This window comes from Zea mays, chromosome 4, assembly GCF_902167145.1.
Source record: "Zea mays cultivar B73 chromosome 4, Zm-B73-REFERENCE-NAM-5.0, whole genome shotgun sequence".
In the NCBI taxonomy this organism is placed as follows: domain Eukaryota; kingdom Viridiplantae; phylum Streptophyta; class Magnoliopsida; order Poales; family Poaceae; genus Zea; species Zea mays.
The window spans coordinates 201,587,983-201,603,330 of record NC_050099.1 but is presented as its reverse complement, the minus strand read 5'-3'; positions in this window follow the sequence as shown (position 1 = coordinate 201,603,330).

Below are 15,348 nucleotides of genomic sequence, written 5' to 3'. Positions count from 1 at the left end.
TGAGGGGCATGATTGTAATTCCTCACAGGCTGTGTCTTGTGCCTATAAATAGTGAACAGTATTCCTTTACTGTTCACGCATTCCTGTAACTGCAATTGCATCACTCGGGAATTGTTCTTTGCCAAGGCAGAGGTATAAATGTATCTAATATTTGAATACATTAAATTGATATAATATGAAAGTAATGTTGTTCATTTATAATTTATTTATCTTTGATGCTTCATATCTCGCATTATTTTATATAATCTATTAGAGTTCAATTACGAAGATTCAACCTTCGTAATTGTATCATCTTTAACCTTCGTCCGAAGTTCATTAAATCCCTAAGGGAATAATGCTTCAGCGGACGAAGGACATTAACATTTAACATTTTATGTTGCCTTGTTCTTAATTCATAGCATTTGAGAACGAGTCCCCAACACCTACTAACGGAGCAATCGGCTTAAGCCGGCAATGGCTTAAGGCGGTGCGACATGCTCACGCTTACTTAACTCGGGGTGACCACTATACCCTACTAACGGAGCAATCAGCTTAAGTCGGCAATGGCTTAAGGCGGTGCGACATGCTCACGCTTACTTAACTCGAGGTGACCACTATACCTACTAACGGAGCAGTCGGTTTAAGTCGGTAATGACTTAAATCGGCATGGTACACTCGCGCCTACTTAATCCAACACAAGCACGTTTGCAATTACTCATCTTAGGGCGACCTCTATGCCCCGCGAAATACGAAGAAATCTCAAAACCCTCACACTACATTTACTTATGCAATTGTAGATACTGTTGTATTCTAACAACGGGAAAACAATAATGGCATTCAGTACTAAAAAGTGTTTTCTAACAAAATATTCGAGCACACTAACCACATATTCAAAGCATTCAGTGTTTCTATTTGGTATTGTTCTTCTCAGGAGCAACCGACGAAGAGGGACGACTCGAAGAATCAGGAGCGGCATTCACGTCTGCCACTATGTCGTTAGGAACAACCACGTCGGGTCTCCTCATCAGGATTCGCCCCGCGCGAATGGCTTTGTCCATAGCTCTGTCGCGCTGGGCCCTCAGAGTAGCGGGAGTGTCTTCAGCAGCTTTGACAGCCAACCGAGCAGCTTCTAGCTCCTGGACGACTGATCTCTTGGAAGCACGCAGATCCTTGATGATAGCATCTTTGCTCGACACCAATTGTCTAAGGCGAATCATATCATCCAGGGACTCTTGCAGCTTATAACGATGATTATCCAAGTCTTCCATGGTGAAACGATGGCTCCTCTCCAAGATAGTCAACGAATTGCTGGCGTCGCAATATAACTTGTCAAGGTTATCATGGGAAGTTGCACAGGCACGTTTTTCCTCCTGCAGACAAGAATCAGTTTCTCCAACGTCGAGCAAGCACTAAGAACACAACAGATAGAGCCAAGTAAAGCTTAATTCATTGGTCACCTTTTCAGAATCAAGCTGAGCATGGAGAGTGGAATTCAGCGTGTTGGCATCATTCAGAGAAGCTAAAACCCGGGCCAAGTCCGTCTGACCTTGAGAATATTTCTCCTCAAGATCAGAATACCGTCGGGCCATATCTATCAAGAAACGGTCACACAAGGGTGTTCAGCTAAAGAGCAAATCAGTCAAGCAGCCAAAGAAGAAACAAAGAGCACTAACCAGCATTCACCATCTCCAAATCAGATACCCGCTGCCGAAGCAGCACTGGATTCCAATGTGTCAGAGACAGAGCTCCTTCTGGGACAGAGGCACCCTGCAATCTCAGCTGACCAGCCATCTCGTCAACCAATGCCTGACATTAAAAACAGATGAGTATAAGAACAGTAGTCTGCCTGGAGTAAAGTCAGACCAGAAGAAACCAAATTACCTGAAGGTTGGAGAAAAACAAAGGAACACCCAAATCATGGGAAGTCAGTTGATAGTTCGATGAAGGATCACCAACCGGAGCAATCCGCAATACATCAGTGGGGACCAATTCAGCGTCATCAGCAGAAATCAAAACTTTGTCATCAGGAGCGCCAGACTCTAAGGCGACTTTCTGACCCGAAGCTTGTGTTGCTGCCATGCAACCAGAATGCGGAGGAGAAGATCCTACATGAACATCCGTGGAAGTATGAGAGGGAGAACCCACTCGGACACCCTCGGGGGCTGGGTCATAGCTCATGCTACCCATCCGAGCCGGATCATCTCCGGCAACACCCTCGGGGGCTAGGCAAACGCTAGCACCATCCTTGAGGACCGAGCTCTCTGTGGCAGCCACCTCTAAGGCTGAAGGACCTTCAACAACTTCCATGGGAACGGAGCAATCCGGATCAGCCTCTTGACTCTTAAGACCGCGCTCCAAGGTCGACGAGGCACGAGATGCTGCTCAGGATAACTCTAACCCGGCATCAGGCACATCAGCGCAAACTTCCATCATTCCACCATCTGTCGGCTCTGACAACATATCTTCTGGGACCATGTCTTCGAGAGTCTGATCAAAGTTTTCCAGAGACAATTCTTGCAGACCAACGAGAGCAGACAAAGCTGGAGAAGGAACACCACTACTCTCCCCGCTGGCTATGTAGCGCCAGCTATTCTTCCGAATCAAGGGAATTTCCTCCTCCTCTTCCTCGTCTTCGTCAATAACGCAGACGGTACACCCATTGGGATCAGCTTTGGCCGGATTACACCCATTGGGCTCAACATCATCAAGGTCACACCCATTGGGATCAGCTTCAGCAAAAACCGGCACTGGCACTTCCTCAGCAGCAGGAGCAGATGGTCCGGCATCCTGATTCAAGCATGACACTCGACGAAAACGTCTCTTTTTGTTTTTCTTCCCCTCATCAAAAGAAGTTGGATGATTGGTTCGGCGAGGATGCTTCAGGCGAATACTATCAGACCTCTAAGTATCCACAGCTTTGCCAGACTCGGGGATGGGTGCTACAGCTAGTGTTTCAGCAGGGGCTGCATCAGAGGAATCTTCAGCCAACATGTCCAGCATGGCACTTATTTTTGCATCACTCTGATTCAAAGGCACCTCGAAATGAACCTGCCTCTCGTCGTCGGGGATTTCGCCAAGTGAAGCAACCAAAGCCTTAACCTCTTCGGGAGAAGGTCGCACTCTAAGGCCCAAACCGCTATCACCAGTAGGAGAATTTGACACAAAACTGATGAAGGCCTTAGAAGGAGGCAGATTCCAGGCTGAGTATGCAACAGGAGCACCGATATTAGACACCTTACCTCTGAGTATCATCTCAAGCCGGCTCACCAAATCCACGACAGGAATCCTTCTGTTGGTAACACGGGTTGAATCAGCAAGGCCTCGATATAGATAAGCTGGATACGCTATGTCTTTTAGTGGCTGAATGTTCTTGAAAACAAAATCGGCAACCACAGCCTCGGCAGTCAGACCCTTCTCCTTCAACAATCCAACCTCAGCAAGCAGAGCCCCGGCCTCAGCTACCTCCAGGTCTGTGGGGGATTTAGTCCAACTTAGAGTGCAGACATCTGGCTGTCTCCCTGACCGAGGGGGGAGGGAGTTCCAGTGATTCTCCACGATAAACCATTCCAGGCGCCATCCTTTGATGCTGTCCTTGAGTGGGATGTCGAGGTACTCGGTTTTCCTCCCACGACGCATCTCCAAACTCGCACCCCCCACGAGCTGGTGCTGTCCCTCGGCCATCCCAGGCCGACAGTGATACAAATACTTCCATAAGCCAAAGTGTGGCAGAATAACGAGGAAGGCTTCGCACAAATGAACAAAAACGGAAACTTGCAGAATGGAATTGGGATTCAGATGGGTTAGATTCAAGCGATAGAAATCAAGGAGACCGCGGAAGAAAGGAGAAACGGGAAGAGCAAGGCCGCGAATGAGAAATGGAATGTAAATAACAGATTCGTGAGTGTCTTCTATCGGAACAGTGACCCCATGACAGATCTGCCAAGAACAGAGTTCCTTCGGAGGAGGGACTCCGACAGATACAAGATGGAGAAGATCGGATTCAGAAACAACAGACATGTGGTTACCTGCAAAAGGCAACTGGCTGTTGGGATCGATGGGAGGAATGATTGTGACAGACGAACTTTGAGTCTTCCGCTTGGGCGCCATCTCAATCTTGCCGGCGAGCGGAGCGGGAGCAATATCGCAAGAGAGCAGGGAAGGTCTGGATGCAGAAAAGCAGGACTAGGGCTCAGAATGCAGAGGCATGCGACAGTGCAGTACATATGGGGTTTTCCCGGGCCAGACGCCATTTCTAAAAAGTGTCCAGTCATCACCCAGCTGTTATTTCTAAAACGCTGGTGTGCCATGTCATCACTCGGCCGTTATTTCCAAAACGGCCGACGCGGCCCAATATAACTCAGCTGCTATTTCTAAAAACGCTGACGTTATCAGACTTCACTCGGCCGCCATTTCCAAGGCGGCCGACGTGGTTCGTTGTAACTCGGTTGTTACTTCTAAAATGTCGACATTGCTAGTAGTCACTCGGCTGTTATTTCTAAAAGCGGCAACGTGGCTCCAAAGGGCTCGGCTGTTACTTCTAAAACGCCGACATCGCCAGTAACCGCTCGGTTGTTATTTCTAAACCACCGGCGTGGCCCGTTATCACTCGGCTCTTACTTCTAAAAACACCGACATCGCCGGTAATCACTCGATCGTTATTCCTGAAAGCGCTGGCATAGCGAGGAAGGCAATCTGAAATGCGACTCGATGATTCTAAGTCGTTACTAAAGCTTTACATCCAAGAACAACGTCTGCAGTAAGCATAAATATGATCGACGATCGACGGAAAAGCAGAAGAATTCACACATAATGGGGAGAAATTCTTCTTCATTATAAAAGGGAAGCATTACCAAACTTAAAAATCAACTCATTATGAGCTGATTTTCTCCCCATTGTTCAATACCCTACACTACTACATTACATTTCGCTACACTATACTACTAACTGCTACTACATTATTTCACTAATACTACTTCTACTACTAATCTATACTAACATTTAAAACCAGTGGCGTCTAGCCACTAGCCTTGTTGCTGCCCCTGCTGCTGCCCTTGCTACCATCGCCGCCGTCGCCGCTGCCACCCTTGCCGTCGCCGTTGCCACCCTTGCCGCCGCCGTCACCACCCTTGCCGTCGCCTTCACCGCCGTCACCGCCGCCGTCACCATCGCCTCCATCGTCGTCATCGTCACCACCATCGCCGTCGCCCCTGCCCTCCTCGGACGAGTCTGAGGAGTTCTCCTCGTCCGAGGAGTACTCTGACTCATCCGAGCCCTCGAGCCCGGTGCGCTCGACGGCCCGGATGTAGGTCCACACCTCTGCGGCGATCCCCTAGGAGTTGTCTGAGTCATCAGACGACGCTGGGGGAGAGGCATGGACCGGTGAGCCCTCTGACTCGGAGGAGAACTCCACCTCCGAGTACTCCAAGTCGCCGAAGTCCTCCGAGGGAGGAGTCAGCTCACGCTTCCGCTTATCGCCGGAGTGATGCGAAGAACTACCACCCTTCTTGCTCTTGCCCATGGCGGAGTAGAAGGAAAGTGAAGAGAGTAAGCAACAAGCAGCAGTAAGAGATGTGAAGACGCCGGAGAAGCAAGAACACTATTTATAGAAGAAGAAGGCAACCGCTCACCTCCTACCACGGCCACCGAACAGTCGCAAAAATTCAATATGCAATTCAAACCATCTGGAGACACGTCAGGCGGCTGATGCCGTTCGACATAACACGACACCCATTGGGAATCCAGTCAACTGCTTGGGTGATATGATTACACCCGCAGTCACGTCAAGTTACTACTCGGAAGCAGTTTGCTAAACGCTCAGCGCACCAAGCCGTCCCTTGCCTACACCCATTGGGGGGGACGTCCAGGAATTTTCAATAGATTTTCCCAAGCAGTCACATCCATATAGTATACACAATGAATACCTCAAGACAAAAGGAAGATATCAACAGGGGTCAAAGGAAAGCCAAATATAACTGATGAGTTACAAGTCTAATCGACAGAAGCATTGAAGCACGAAGTGATATGAAGACTAGCCAAAGGCCATCTATCGAACGTCCAATCAGTTGCAGATCAAATAAATTGCAAGACCTAACAAGATATGGACAGATCTCGTGCCCAATTTTGAAGACAAAAACGAATGTTGATCTCTAAAGCATAATGTTGATGATATAATGCTGATCTCTAAAGCATTCGACAAAAGGAAAGGATGATTCTAAAGAAAAAAAGATAGCATAAGATGAAGACCTTCGAGCGGATTATTTTCAAAAATCCACTCAAAGCTCGGGAGCTACACCCATTGGGTGCACCTTTGGTGCACCCAATGAATCATCTACCCCGAGAGGCAGAATGCTAACCTCTAAAGCATAGGATGAAATTAAGACAAGGCTGACTTCTGAAAAAGCACAGAGGGAAGATAAAAGTGATTTTTGAAGACTTAAAATGAAGACCTTCGAGTGGATTATTTGCAAAAATCCACTCGAAGCTCGGGGGCTACACCCTTCGGTGCACCCAATGAAATTCGGGTCCTAAAAAATCAAAATACTGACCTCCAAAGCATAAACTCAAGGCAGAACACCGAGTCTTGAAGAGTAATAATGGAAGAAGACAGTAAAAGATCGCTTTTACTGGGCCACTCAGAGTTCAGGAGCAATGGCCCGGTAGACTTACTTTCGAATTATCCCTTATCAAAATTAAAAAACTGCAAGCTGGACCTTAGATCTTTGGGCCGGTTATTTCAAAATCAACCCAAAGATCAGGGGCTTGTGGGGGACGGATATCCCCCAGGTCCACCAGAAGAATAAAAGATCTCATGAAAGGCCCGTGGGCCCAATAATTCGCGAGGTCATCCCTTCGTGGGCCTAGGGAAGAGCGCCTAGTGAAGTGGATCGACTCAAGATCGAATCGACGCAAGCCCAGACGGCCCGATGAATTCGAGCAGTGATCACAACAGTGACCCGACCTTCCTGCGCAGGAGCCTCATAAATCGGAACCGAGCGAGGGTTGGTCGGCTGAATTATAGGAAGATAGACTCAGTCAGTTCACTATTACTTAGGCATACGTTGTTATCATATCCACATGTAATACCCCACGGTCGAGTATATAAGGCCTAGGGGGCACCCCTTCAAAGACATCTATCCCACTACTTAGCCATCCATCCGGCTCTCTACGCTTCCAACACTAGAGAGCCCCCCTTGTAACCCACCACATAAAGTACTCACACCAGGACGTAGGGTGTTACGCATCTCCAAGTGGCCCGAACCTGTATAAAATTGTCCACTATCTCTCGTGCATCAGCATGAACCATCGAGCTACATTCGGTAACACCGTCCTACTCCAAAAAGCACCTTGAGGGGCAACCCCGGGTGCGCGGTCGGACCCAAAACACCGACACTGACCCTAGCCTCGGCTCTCTGCATGGTCAAGATACAGGATACAGGGTTCAGACACTCTCCTCTAGATCAAAGGCAACAGCCAGGACAGGGGCCATTCCGGTGGACATACTGTTACAGGGGCTCGGGATCTCCCCCTCTCAACAACTACGACAACCCATGTACTCCTGGGTTCCCTCCTTGCGTCTATAAAAGATGGAGTCCAGGGCCTCCAAGGGAGAGAGGTCAACACTTCACCGTTTACCCTCCATGATGATATTGGCACTAACCTCAGTCACGCACGGAGACTTGGGATCCACTCCCTTTTACGGCCAGCTTGTACCTCTACTACAAGCACTTAGGTGCAAGATAATATAAGTCTCAACCCCCGCTGGAAGTAGGACCTTCTATTGCCCGAACCAGGATAAACCTTGTGTCTTCTTGCACCACCCATCTGGATCGAGACACGTAGCACAAATTCACTGCTTGGTTAGGACCCTTGGGTCAAAACACCAACAGTTGGCACGCTAGGTAGGGGACGATGCGTGTCGACACTGCATTCCCATCAAGGTTCTAGATGGCCAATCCTGAGCACCCTTTTCAAATCGGCACGGTGATCTGGTTCAGGAGTCTCGAGTTCATGTCCCTTGGCTTCAGCTATGTGTAATACCCAACTTTGGAAAATAAAGAGAGGAATAAAAGTTTATCTGTAATGCCTTCTCATTCACAAGAACTATTAGGAAACATATTTAAAATGAATAGTTCTTCAAAAAAATGTGCATCATGCTCGAGTTTGGTTTGTTTCTGCATTTAATAAAAATAACAATAACATTAACAAAATATAATAATGAGTTGAGAATTTGGATTTAACCCAAAAGTACAATTTAGGAAATTGGAAATAATTTAGAAAAGAAGAAAGAGAGAAATATTATAGTATTAATTATAGAAATGGATTTTTAATACTAAAATAATTCTAGAAACTTGTATAATTCATATTTAATTCATTTTAACTTTAAATTGATCCATTCCAGTGGCATTAATTTTGTTTTAAAATTGTTTATCACTTAGTAACTCTATTTAGCCATGAAATTTGGATTAAAATTATTCACTTGAATTATTTTATACTAGGCACTTAATAACTTCAGAAATTCATAACTTAATAACCGTAACTCCGAATTTAGTGATTCTTGTTCCTACAATCTCGTTACGACGCGTAGAATATTATAATGCATTGTGTTCGGCTGTCTGGTGTGATGTTAATTTCTGTTATCATGTGCTTGTTTGTATTGTTGCGAGTAGACGAGCCAGCCATAGAGGACCCGGGTGTTCAGCAGGTAGAGACTGCTGAGCAGGAGCTCGTTGAATGTGAAAGGGAAATGTGCCCTTGGGCCATTTCTATAATATTTTGGTGATTAAATGTCCAACACATAGTGAGTGAGATATTATGTGTCAAACAAGCAAAAGGTGCAAATCATGTAACAAGGTACGTTTCTAGACTTAGTACATTGTTTTGAGTACTAACATATTTTGTCTAAGTGCTAGAAACAGAAAAAAGAAAAGAAGAAAAGGATTGCAAGAGACTTGGCTGTGTATAGCCAAAGTCCAGCTCAGTCTGGCACACCGGACTGTCCGGTGGTGCACCGGACAGTGTCCGGTGCGCCAGGCCAGCCTCCGGTGAACAGGCCACTCTCGGGAAAGTTTGCCGGCGTACAACTATAATTCATCGGACTGTCCGGTGGTGCACCGGATTGTCCGGTGAGCCAACGGCCGCTAGCGCAACGGTCGGCCGCGCAATCCGCGCGCGACGCGTGGCCCACGCCAACGGTCGGCAGGGGCACCGGACAGTGTCTGGTGCGCCAACTGCCACGAATCTGCAACGGTCGTCTGCGCCAGAATAGGAAGGAGATCGCGCACCGGATATGAACAGTGGCTGTCCGGTGGTGCACCGGACTCTCCGGTGCGCCACCCAACAGAAGGCAAGGATAGCATTCCTTGTTGGCATCCAACGGCTCCTAGCTGCCTTGGGGCTATAAAGGGGACCCCTAGGCGCATGGAGGAGTCTCCCAAGCATTCTAAGCCTCCAAGACTCCAACTTCGCACATTTGATTCTTTGAGATAGTGACTTGAGCTCCATTTGAGTTGTGAACTCCGTGCGTTGTGTTTTGAGCTCAAGTTTTGACTTGTGTGCGTGATTGTGCTGTGATTTGAGTCTTGTGTGTGTTGCTCTCCCCTCCCTTACTTCCGTGCTTCTTTTGTGATCATCACTGTAAGGGCGAGAGGCTCCAAGTTGTGGAGATTCCTCGCAAACGGGAGAAAGTCAAAGAAAGGAAAAATCATGGTATCCAATTTGATCATTGGATAACTTGAAAGGGGTTGAGTGCAACCCTCGTCCATTGGGACGCCACAACATGGAAGTAGGCAAGTATTACTTGACCGAACCACGGGATAAAAATCGCGTGTCTCTTGCGTGCTTTACCTTTGATTATCTATGTTCAAGAACTCGCTTCAAGCACTTAGCCGTTCTAACTTTCATAATCAAGTTTTGTGGCTATTAGTGTTGAATTCTATAGGATCACCTATTCACCCCCTCTAGGTGCTCTCAATTGGTATTAGAGTCGTTCTCTTCATCTAAGGGAGTAATCGCCCGAAGAGATGGATCCTAAGGGAAAGGGGATGGTGGTCAACGACAAGGAGGAGTCCCTCTTCAACGAGCCAAGGGATGACAAGCCCACTGACTCAGGATCGAGTCACAAGAAGAGGGACGGGAAGAAGAAGAGGCGCATCAAGAAGATCATCTACTACGACATCGATGCCTCCTCTTCTTCACCAAGAGACGACGACAATGATGACTCGTCTAAAAAGAAACCAGTTAATCAAAACTATTCTTTTGATTATTCTCGTATTCCGTTCAATTCCAATGCTCATTTGCTTTCAATTCCTCATGGTAAACCTCCACACTTTGATGGAGAAGACTACTCTTTTTGGAGTCACAAAATGTGTAGTCACTTATTTTCTCTCCATCCTAGTATTTGGGAGATAGTTGAAAATGGAATGCATTTCGATAGTACGGATAACCCGGTGTTCATTAATGAACAAATTCATAAGAATGCACAAGCTACCACTGTTTTGCTAGCATCTTTGTGCAGGGATGAATACAACAAGGTGAGCAGCTTGGATAACGCCAAGCAAATTTGGGATACCCTCAAGATATCACACGAGGGAAACGACGCCACCATGATCACCAAGATGGAGTTGGTGGAAGGCGAACTGGGAAGATTTGCCATGATCAGGGGAGAGGAGCCAACTCAAACATACAACAGGCTCAAGACCCTGGTCAACAAGATTAGGAGCTATGGAAGCACAAGATGGACGGACAACGACATCGTCCGACTAATGCTAAGGTCATTTACCGTAATTGACCCCCATCTTGTCAACCTTATTCGTGAGAATCCCAGGTACACCAAGATGACGCCCGAGGAGATTCTTTGGAAGTTTGTAAGCGGGCGCATGATGGTGAAGGAGGCTCGATATGTGGACGATGCACTAAACGGTCCACTTCCCATCTACGAGCCTCAACCTGTGGCACTTAAGGCTACTAGCAGCAGAGAGACGCTACCAAGCAAGGTGCACAAGTGGAGGCCGCGGGCCTCAATGAAGATGAGATGGCGCTTATCATCAAGCGCTTCAAGAACGCTTTGAAAGGACGCAAGGAGTACCCCAACAAGAACAAAGCAAAGGGAAAGTGCTCCTGCTTCAAATGTGGTAAGACTGGTCACTTCATAGCACAATGCCCAGATAATAATGATGACCAGGAACAAGAAAAGCATGGGAAGAGGGAGAAGAAGAAGGTCTACAAGAAGGTGAAGGGCGAGGCGCACCTTGGTAAAGAATGGGATTCAGACTGCTCTTCATCCGACTCCGACGATGAAGGACTGGCAGCCTCGGCCTTCAACAAATCTTCGCTCTTCCCCAACGAACGCCACACCTGCCTCATGGCCAAGGAAAAGAAGGTGACTGTTCGAGGTTCCCCCAAGTACTCTACTTCTAGTGATGAGGATTCTAGTGATGATGAAGTAGATTACTCTAGCTTGTTCAAAGGACTAGATAGAGCTAAAGTAGAAAAGATTAATGAACTAATTGATGCTTTAAATGAAAAGGATAGACTTTTAGAAAAGCAAGAGGATATTTTGTATGAAGAGCATGATAAGTTTGTTAGTGTGCAAAAATCTCTTGCTTTAGAGATTAAAAGGAATGAAATGTTGTCTTCTGAATTATCTGCTTGTCATGAAACTGTGTCTAGTTTAAAGAGTGTTAATGATGATTTAAATGCTAAGCTAGAGGAAGCAAATAAATCTAGTTCATGTGTAGAGCATGTGAGTATTTGTAATAGATGTAAGGATTTTGATGTTGATGCTTGTGATGAACACCTTATGTCTATTACCAAATTAAATGATGAGGTGGCAAGTCTTAATGCTCAACTTAAGACTTGCAAAATTAATTATGATCAATTAAAATTTGCTAGGGATGCCTACACCATGGGTAGACACCCCTCTATTAAGGATGGACTTGGTTTTCGAAAGGAAATCAAGAACTTAACAAGCCAAAAGGCTCCCGTTCTCAACAAGGAGAAAGGGAAGGCCCCTATGGCTAATAGTGCTCAAAGGAATCATGCCATCATTTATAACGATAGAAAATTTTCTAGAAATACTAATAGGAGTTATGATCATGATGTCTTTAATTCACATGTTATGTTTGCTTCTAGCTCTACTTTTGTGCATGGTAGAAGTAAGCCTAGGAGAAATCATGTTGTGCATCATGTGCCTAGGAAAGTATGCAATGAAACCTCTACAATTTACCATGCTTGCAATACTTCTTTTGCAATTTGTTGGAAGAATGAAAAAGTAGTTGCTAGGAAGTTGGGATCCAAATGCAAGGGAGATAAGACTTGTATTTGGGTTCCAAAGGCTATTGTAACTAACCTTGTAGGACCCAACAAGAGTTGGGTACCTAAAACCCAAGCATAAATTGTCTTGCAGGATTATGCATCCGGGGGCTCAAGCTGGATTATCGACAACGGATGCACAAACCACATGACGGGGGAGAAGAAGATGTTCACCTCCTATGTCAAGAACAAGGATTCCTAGGATACGATCATCTTTGGAGATGGGAACCAAGGCAAGGTCAAAGGCTTGGGCAAGATAGCCATCACCAACGAGCACTCCATTTCAAACGTGTTTCTAGTAGAGTCGCTTGGTTACAACCTCTTGTCTGTAAGTCAATTGTGCCACATGGGCTACAATTGTTTGTTTACAAATATAGATGTTTTTGTCTTTAAAAGGAGTGATGGTTCATTAGCGTTTAAGGGTGTATTAGACGGCAAACTCTATTTAGTTGATTTTTTGAAAGAGGAGGCCGATCTAGATGCATGCTTAATAGCTAAGACTAGCATGGGCTGGCTGTGGCATCGCCGTCTAGCACATGTTGGGATGAAGAACCTTCATAAACTTCTAAAGGGAGAACATGTGTTAGGACTAACCAATGTCTGCTTCAAAAAAGATAGACCCTGTGCAGCTTGTCAAGCAGTGAAACAGGTGGGAAGCACTCATCACAGCAAGAATGTGATGACAACATCAAGACCACTGGAGCTTTTTTACATGGACCTCTTCAGACCCGTCGCCTACCTTAGCATCGAGGGAAGTAAGTATGGTCTTGTAATTGTAGATGACTTTTCCCACTTCACTTGGGTGTTCTTTTTGCAGGATAAATCAGAAACCCAAGGGACCCTAAAGTGCTTTCTAAAGAGGGCTCAAAACGAATTTGAGCTCAAGGTGAAAAAGATAAGGAGCGACAACGGATCCGAGTTCAAGAACTTACAAGTTGAGGAGTATCTTGAGGAGGAAGGTGTCAAGCATGAGTTCTCCGCTCCCTACACACCACAGCAAAACGGTGTGGTAGAGAGGAAGAACAGGACACTCATCGACATGGCGAGGACGATGCTTGGAGAGTTCAAGACACCCGAGCGGTTTTGGTCGGAAGCTGTGAACACAGCTTGCCACGCCATAAACCGGCTCTATCTACATCGTCTCCTCAAGAAGACCTCCTACGAACTCCTAACCGGTAACAAACCCAATGTCTCTTACTTTCGTGTATTTGGGAGCAAATGCTACATTTTGGTGAAGAAAGGTAGACATTCCAAATTTGCTCCCAAAGCTGTAGAAGGGTTTTTACTAGGATATGACTCAAATACAAAGGCGTATATAGTCTTAAACAAATCATTGGGTTTGGTTGAAGTCTCTAGCGACGTTGTATTTGATGAGACTAATGGCTCTCCAAGAGAGCAAGTTGATCTTGATGATATAGATGAAGATGATGTTCCGACAGCCATAATACGCACCATGGCGATTGGGGATGTGAGACCACAGGAACAACAAGAGCGAGATCAGCCATCTTCCTCCACAATGGTGCTCCTGTAGCTAGGCTAGAGTCTATTAGAATATTATTAGCCTATGCCGCTCACCACTCTTTCAGGTTGTTTCAAATGGATATGAAGAGCGCTTTCCTCAACGGGCCAATCAAGGAGGAGGTGTATGTGGAACAACCCCCTGGTTTTGAGGATGACAGGTACCCCGACCATGTGTGTAAGCTCTCTAAGGCGCTCTATGGACTTAAGCAAGCCCCAAGAGCATGGTATGAATGCCTTAGAGATTTCTTAATTGCTAATTCCTTCAAGGTTGGGAAAGCCGATCCCACTCTTTTCACTAAGACCTGTAATGGTGACCTTTTTGTATGCCAAATTTATGTCGATGACATAATATTTGGTTCTACTAATCAAAAGTCTTGTGAGGAGTTTAGCAGGGTAATGACTCAGAAATTTGAGATGTCAATGATGGGGGAGTTGAACTACTTCCTTGGGTTCCAAGTGAAGCAACTCAAGGATGGCACCTTCATCTCCCAAACGAAGTACACTCAAGATCTTCTCAAGCGGTTTGGGATGAAGGACGCCAAGCCCGCAAAGACACCTATGGGGACCGACGGACATGTCGACCTCAACAAAGGAGGTAAGTCCGTTGATCAAAAGGCATACCGGTCTATGATAGGGTCATTGCTTTATTTATGTGCTAGTAGACCGGATATTATGCTTAGTGTATGCATGTGTGCTAGATATCAATCCAACCCAAGGGAATGTCACCTTGTGGAAGTTAAGCGGATTCTTAGATATTTAGTCTCTACGCCTTGCTTCGGGATCTCGTATCCAAAAGGGTCTACCTTTGACTTGATTGGATATTCAGACTCTGATTATGCTGGATGCAAGGTTGATAGGAAGAGTACATCAGGGGATGTGCCAATTCCTAGGAAGGTCCCTGGTGTCTTGGAGTTCAAAGAAACAAACCTCCATTGCCCTATCCACCGCTGAGGCCGAGTATGTTGCCGCAGGACAGTGTTGCGCGCAACTATTTTGGATGAGGCAAACCCTCCGGGACATTGGCTACAATCTAAGCAAAGTCCCACTCCTATGTGACAATGAGAGTGCAATCCGCATGGCAGATAATCCTGTTGAACACAGCCACACTAAGCACATAGACATCCGGCATCACTTTCTGAGAGACCACCAACAAAAGGGAGATATCAAGGTTTTCCATATTAGCACCGAGAACCAGCTAGCCGATATCTTTACCAAGCCATTAGATGAGAAAACCTTTTGAAGGCTACGTAGTGAGCTAAATGTCTTAGATTCGTGTAACTTGGATTGATTTATAACATACATGTGTTTTATGCCTTTGATCAAGTTACATTATGCATTTATGAAATTTGTTGATTATTTATGGTGCTCAAGTTGTGCAAGGGATCCACGGACCTCAAAAGTCCATGTGTGAATGATGCACATATTTAGGGGGAGATGTGCTACAACTTGGCCCTTTGAGACTAACCTTTGTGTTTAAGTGTACTTGATGTAGTCTCAAAGGTGCATTGAAAGGGAAAGGTGAACTTGGACCATGCAAAG